The following is a 6,966-nucleotide window of genomic DNA, read 5'->3' as shown; positions in this document are numbered from 1 at the left end:
TGAAAGGTGGAAGGAGTATGTACGGGGCCTATACAAGGGATGTTCACTTGGAGGCAACATTATAGAAACAGAACAGGAAGTAGATGAAGATGAGATGGGCGATATGCTACTGGGAGAAGAATTGGACAGAGCACTTAAGACGTTAAGTCAAAACGAGGCCCCGGCAGTAGACGAGATTCCGTGGGAATTACTGATAGTCTTGGGAGAGCCACCATGAGAAACCTTTTCCATCTGGTGAGCGAGATGTAGTAGAAAGACGAAATACCATCAGACTTCAAGAAGAATGTAATAGTGCTAATTCCAAAGAAAGCAGGTGCTGATAGGTGGAAATGTTACTGAACTATCAGTTTTATAAGGTACTGGTACAAAATAACAAAACGAATTCCATGAAAAAGAAGCCGACCTTGAGGGAGATCGGTTTGTATTCGGAGAAATAAAGGGAAAGGCGAGACAATATTGCGACTTCTCTTAGAAAATAGAATAAGGAAAGGCAAACCTACATTTATAGACCATATGTAGACCTAGAGAAAGCTTTTGACAGTGTCTAGTTGAATACTGTCTTTGAAATTATGAAGGCAGGAGGCGTAAAATACAGAGAGCGAAAGACTACTTACAGCTGGTACAGAAACCAGACAGCAGTTACAAGAGTCGAGGGGCTGGAAAGGGAAGCAGTGTTTAGAAGGGAGTGAGAGAGGGCTGTAGCCTATGCCCGATCTTATTCAATTTGAGTACTGAGCTAGCAGTAAAGGAAACCAAAGAAAAATTTGCAGTAGGAATAAAAGTTCAGGGAAGAGAAATAAAAAGCAGAACAGGGATAATGGAATGTAGTTGAATGAAATGAGGTGATGCTGAGAGAATGAGATTAGGAAACTTAAAGTAGCAGACGAGTTTTGCTATCTGGGCAGAAAAATAACTGATGATGGCCGAAGGAGAGCAGATATAAAATGTAGACTGACAATGGTAAGAAGCACGTTTCTGAAGTGCAGTTTGGGTTTTGTAAATGTGCTAAACGTTCTGTGCATCGAGATACCGGGATCCTGGCGGTTGAGGCTGTGCCTAATGAGTTCGATCTCGTCCATCTCTCCCCACATCAGGCCTCTCAGTTACAGAATTTGCTACAGAGTTTCCCTGAGCTTCTTTGTGATAGGTTGGGGCTTACTAATGTTCTTAATTACCATATCCGTCTACCTGACGATATTTCTGTTAGGCAGTCCCCATATAGCCTCTCATCCCTTAAGGTGAAAATACTGAGAGTAAAATATCCAAAATGCTTGAGCAAGGGGTTATTAGGCCTTCGACATCTGCCTATGCTTCACCCATATTCCTTGTCCCTAAGGATCAGGGGCGGGATTTCAGGCCTGTTATTAACTAGCGACGCCTGAATGCTAAGGTTCTCCTCGAGTCTCTTTCTCTACCTGATCTTCATAGCTCCTTTACGTTGTTTGCCGATGCTAATTGCTTTACTGTTGTTGATTTGAACCAAGCCTATTATCAGATTCCATTAGCCGAGGAAGTAAACATGTTACTGCATTTTGTACAGATTGGAATCTGTTTGAGTTTAACAGGGTTCCCTTTGGTTTGGCTGCGGTGCAGCCGTTCTTACTCGTTTGCTGGATAATATTCTTGGGGAATGGAAATTAGTGTGTGTCTATAATTATCTTGACGACTTTAGTTATTTGTAGCCGTTCGTTTCAGGACCATTTGGAGCATATCCAGTAAGTTTTTTTGAGATTACAAGGAGCCGGGTTAACTATTAAAACAGTAAGGTGACGTTAGCCAGACAGCAGGTATCCTTCTTAGGTCACCTGGTGTCAGAGTATTCGCATCGACCAGGAGCGAACTAAAGCATTACGAGCTCTGCCTCCGTCCACTGATAAACCTGGAACTGGTGGGTTCATAGGCTTGGCTAACTATTTTAGGCGTTTTGTCCCTAATTTTGTTCAGTTGGCGGCCCCATTAAATGAATTGCGCCGTAAAGGAGTGCGTTTTCAATGGGGACCCGCCCAGGAGGCCGCGTTTGAGCATATTAAGGCAGCTTTAGCCAACCCTCCCGTTTTCAGAGAACCGGACTTTAATAAAAAGTTTATTGTCTAAACTGACGCATCTAATGCCGGTATTTCACCTTTGCTCCTCCAGGAGTTCGAGGGTCAGAGGCAGCCATTAGCCTACGCGTCTCATCGGTTAACTGGTGCCGAACTTAAATATTCCGTCTACGAGTGCGAGGCGTTGGTTGTTTTGTTCTCACTGGAGAAGTACCGCTTCTACCTTGAGCATCGGGTTTTTCAGCTGGAAACCGACAATCAGGCGTTGAGCTTGGTGTTAGCCAGGCCACGTAAAACTGGCCGCATTGCCAGGTGGGCAGTACGCGTTTCTGCTTTTCAATTTGAAGTTAAACATGTGAAGGCACTGAAAATCTCCTTGTGGATGTCCTCAGCCGCATGTTCACTGAGTCTACACCTAGTGAGCACATCCCAGAGGCGGAGGCAGGCAGCCTCAGTTGCAGTGTATTAGCTGAGATTCCCCTTCTGTTTGATTATGTTGTTTAGCATCAGGATCATGACCCCGCTTGTGCACCCGTTAAGCAACGCCTCTTGGCTGGGGAACAGTCGGATGAGTATGTGATCAAGCAGGGCATTTTCTGTAAAAGAGCGGGGCGTGCTAAGCAATTTAAAATCTGTTTGCCAGTAGCTCTGGTGCGCCCAGTTTTCTGTTACTTTCATGATTCATTGGTATGTGACCACTTAGGAACTTATAAGACTGTGCAAAAAATTAAAGAGCATCTGACTTGATCCTCCATGAACCGTGATGGAAGAGAGATGGTTTCTCGGTGGCGCATGTGTAATGTGGCCAAACCTAAGAATGCTCTTCAACGGGGTCTGTTGAGTTCCGAGCGCGAGTCCTGTCCTATGCACAAACTCTATATCGATTACGTAGGGCCCTTACCTCGTACTAAGAGGGGTAATCGGTACGTATTGGTTGTTACCGATGCGTTTTCTAGATTTACCTCACTCCTTTAGAGCCGTAACGTGACTGCCACCACCAGTATTTCGCATTTAACTAATTTTTTCAGTGTTTTTGGACCCCCCAAACAAATAGTTAGTGATAATGCGACCGCTTTCCTTTTGGCTCCCTTTAAGGCCTGTTTTTGGAATAGTGTTAAGCACATCAGTACTACGCCGTATTATCCGCAGGGATCCTTTGCGGAGAGGGTCAATCGAAATCTTAAATCCGCTTTGATTATTTACCATCAGAAGACGCCTAGTAAGTGGGATTCTACACTCCTGGAAATTGAAATAAGAACACCGTGAATTCATTGTCCCAGGAAGGGGAAACTTTATTGACACATTCCTGGGGTCAGATACATCACATGATCACATTGACAGAACCACAGGCACATAGACACAGGCAACAGAGCATGCACAATGTCGGCACTAGTACAGTGTATATCCACCTTTCGCAGCAATGCAGGCTGCTATTCTCCCATGGAGACGATCGTAGAGATGCTGGATGTAGTCCTGTGGAACGGCTTGCCATGCCATTTCCACCTGGCGCCTCAGTTGGACCAGCGTTCGTGCTGGACGTGCAGACCGCGTGAGACGACGCTTCATCCAGTCCCAAACATGCTCAATGGGGGACAGATCCGGAGATCTTGCTGGCCAGGGTAGTTGACTTACACCTTCTAGAGCACGTTGGGTGGCGCGGGATACATGCGGACGTGCATTGTCCTGTTGGAACAGCAAGTTCCCTTGCCGGTCTAGGAATGGTAGAACGATGGGTTCGATGACGGTTTGGATGTACCGTGCACTATTCAGTGTCCCCTCGACGATCACCAGTGGTGTACGGCCAGTGTAGGAGATCGCTCCCCACACCATGATGCCGGGTGTTGGCCCTGTGTGCCTCGGTCGTATGCAGTCCTGATTGTGGCGCTCACCTGCACGGCGCCAAACACGCATACGACCATCATTGGCACCAAGGCAGAAGCGACTCTCATCGCTGAAGACGACACGTCTCCATTCGTCCCTCCATTCACGCCTGTCGCGACACCACTGGAGGTGGGCTGCACGATGTTGGGGCGTGAGCGGAAGACGGCCTAACGGTGTGCGGGACCGTAGCCCAGCTTCATGGAGACGGTTGCGAATGGTCCTCGCCGATACCCCAGGAGCAACAGTGTCCCTAATTTGCTGGGAAGTGGCGGTGCGGTCCCCTACGGCACTGCGTAGGATCCTACGGTCCTGGCGTGCATCCGTGCGTCGCTGCGGTCCGGTCCCAGGTCGACGGGCACGTGCACCTTCCGCCGACCACTGGCGACAACATCGATGTACTGTGGAGACCTCACGCCCCACGTGTTGAGCAATTCGGCGGTACGTCCACCCGGCCTCCCGCATGCCCACTATACGCCCTCGCTCAAAGTCCGTCAACTGCACATACGGTTCACGTCCACGCTGTCGCGGCATGCTACCAGTGTTAAAGACTGCGATGGAGCTCCGTATGCCACGGCAAACTGGCTGACACTGACGGCGGCGGTGCACAAATGCTGCGCAGCTAGCGCCATTCGACGGCCAACACCGCGGTTCGTGGTGTGTCCGCTGTGCCGTGCGTGTGATCATTGCTTGTACAGCCCTCTCGCAGTGTCCGGAGCAAGTATGGTGGGTCTGACACACCGGTGTCAATGTGTTCTTGTAGTTTTTGGCTTAGTTTTGCTTTCAATACCGCCAACCATGAGGCCTTAAAAGCCACTCCAGGCCCCTTGCCGGCCGCGGTGGTCTCGCGGTTCTAGGCGCGCAGTCCGGAACCGTGCGACTGCTACGGTCGCAGGTTCGAATCCTGCCTCGGGCATGGATGTGTGTGATGTCTTTAGGTTAGTTAGGTTTAAGTAGTTCTAAGTTCTAGGGGACTTATGACCACAGCAGTTGAGTCCCATAGTGCTCAGAGCCATTTGAACCATTTTGAACCAGGCTCCTTGATTTTTGTCTATCGTGTCAATTCCCCTCTTTCGAAGTTTTGGGGAATTCGAGATTTGATTCCGGCCGATATCACCCCTCGTCAGGCAAAACTGGAACCGTGCAAGGCGTAATATACTCAAGGCCCTTAATAAACAAGCTGAGTCTTATAATCGTAATTGGTGAGCTTTTAAGGGAAGGCCAGGAGATCAGGTCTATATACGCAATTTTCCCAGGAGGCAGGGGCGTGTTGGAAATCTTAGTAAATTCACTCCCAGTTTTTGCGGGCCTTGCACCATTGTGAGTGTTTTGGGCCCAGTGCACCTGCTGGTTAAGGATAACTGCACTAGTAAACAGTACCGCGTCCACCTTAACCAAGTTAAATTTGGTTAGCCCGATTATCGAGTTACGCCCCCCCCCCCCCCCCCAAGGTTGGTGTTTGAGAGGGGTAGGTTTAGCCGTGGTCGGCTCGCGTTAGTGCCGTTTTTCCTTTTGGGCATTTTGTCACCGTCGAGTGGCGTCTTATTCCTCCCTCAGTTCGTTGTGAACGAGTTGCTCACTTGCCTCCATCAGTGGCAACGGCAGCGTTTATCGATACTAGTACTGCTGTAACTTCTTTGGTGTGGCAGTTATATGTGTGTGGGCAGCTGGTCGGTTGCGGCGGAGTAGCGAGGAAGTCTCTGCGTCGTGTGATCAGGCCGGGGCCGTGGATGGCATGCACGTGCGGTCGGAGATGTGTGGCACTAGCTCCGAGAACTGCTAAGTTCGTCGCCCACCGCACCTGCATACTGGAGTTGAGTAATCAGTGAACCTGTCATGAAAGCTCAACCGTTGTGACATCTCTTCGTTGATTGCTGGTTGTTGCATCCTGGGCTGTCCCCGCTGCAAGCAGCAACGTGATGGTGTGTTTGAGTCGGCATAATTTTGCAGCCATCTCCCTGGATGGTGTTTAACCTTTGGAATTATTATAATTGAGCCGTGTATCGACTCGTGCTACACCTTGTGTTTAGATTGCATTGGCTTTCCTTTTCTTCCCCTGACATGTTTGTTTGATATGTTGTCTGTCATTGAGCGACTGCTTGGTTGTCTTTTCTCTCTGCTATCGATATCTGCGTTTGCTTCCGGGAAACTGCTATGGAGGAAGCGAGATCTTTGACCGGTGGTAACTTCGTGTGATGGCGCAGAAGTAGGGGTGGGCTCAGAGAGTCTGATGGACACGGGAGGGCAGTGTGCCTCTCCAGCGCGAAGCAGGCGTGGTCGGTTGTACCGAGTCGCCACGTGATGTATGTCGGTTGTGTGTAACGAGCGAGTCGAGTTGACGGAAGAGCTCCCCGCGAGTTGGTTGTATACAGAATCGCCCCACGAGTAGTAGCTGTTCATTTCACCTTGGTCCGTTTCAGCACTGGAGTTTAAAAAGGAGACACCTAACATGAAGGAGCGGTCAGTACCCGTCAACGTTGCAGAGAAGACGTGAACTCCGGTGACAGAGCGTGTTGTCGCGTGACCGTGGCGTGTTGGGTACACTAGCGACGCGTGCGCGGTCGGATGTGTGGATCCTTGCCATCGGAGTTCGTGTACTGCCTGTTCGAGCATAACTGCAAATTAAGTTAGTGGAAGGTTTAATCATTAAGTAATAATAAAATTCTTCAGGGTATCAGACCGCATCGTCATAATTTAAAATGCGCCAACGTTTCGGCCAGCGTTGCAGCTAGCCTTCATCAGCGCCTTACGTTAACTGCTAAATGAACACACTTGGTTCCTTAAATAGCTGCACGAGAAAACCGTGTCGTTACTTGGCTGTAAAAGGAGGAGGAGAAGGGGTGAAAGGTATGCTTTATTGGTGTTTCCTTTATTATCTGTCATTGGCTGAAATAGCTGTTTTCTATTGGTCTTTATATTAATCCACCCCATTGGAGGAGACGGACGAATAGCGAACAGGTGACGGCTGTGACGTCACACTGTTTCCATGCTGTCCAGAAGCCGGCTGCGGCGTGCCATTGCTTTGTGTGCTCGCGACCACTACTGC

The sequence above is a fragment of the Schistocerca nitens genome, chromosome 4 (genome assembly GCF_023898315.1).
Source record: "Schistocerca nitens isolate TAMUIC-IGC-003100 chromosome 4, iqSchNite1.1, whole genome shotgun sequence".
NCBI lineage: Eukaryota > Metazoa > Arthropoda > Insecta > Orthoptera > Acrididae > Schistocerca > Schistocerca nitens.
This window is presented reverse-complemented; position numbering follows the sequence as displayed.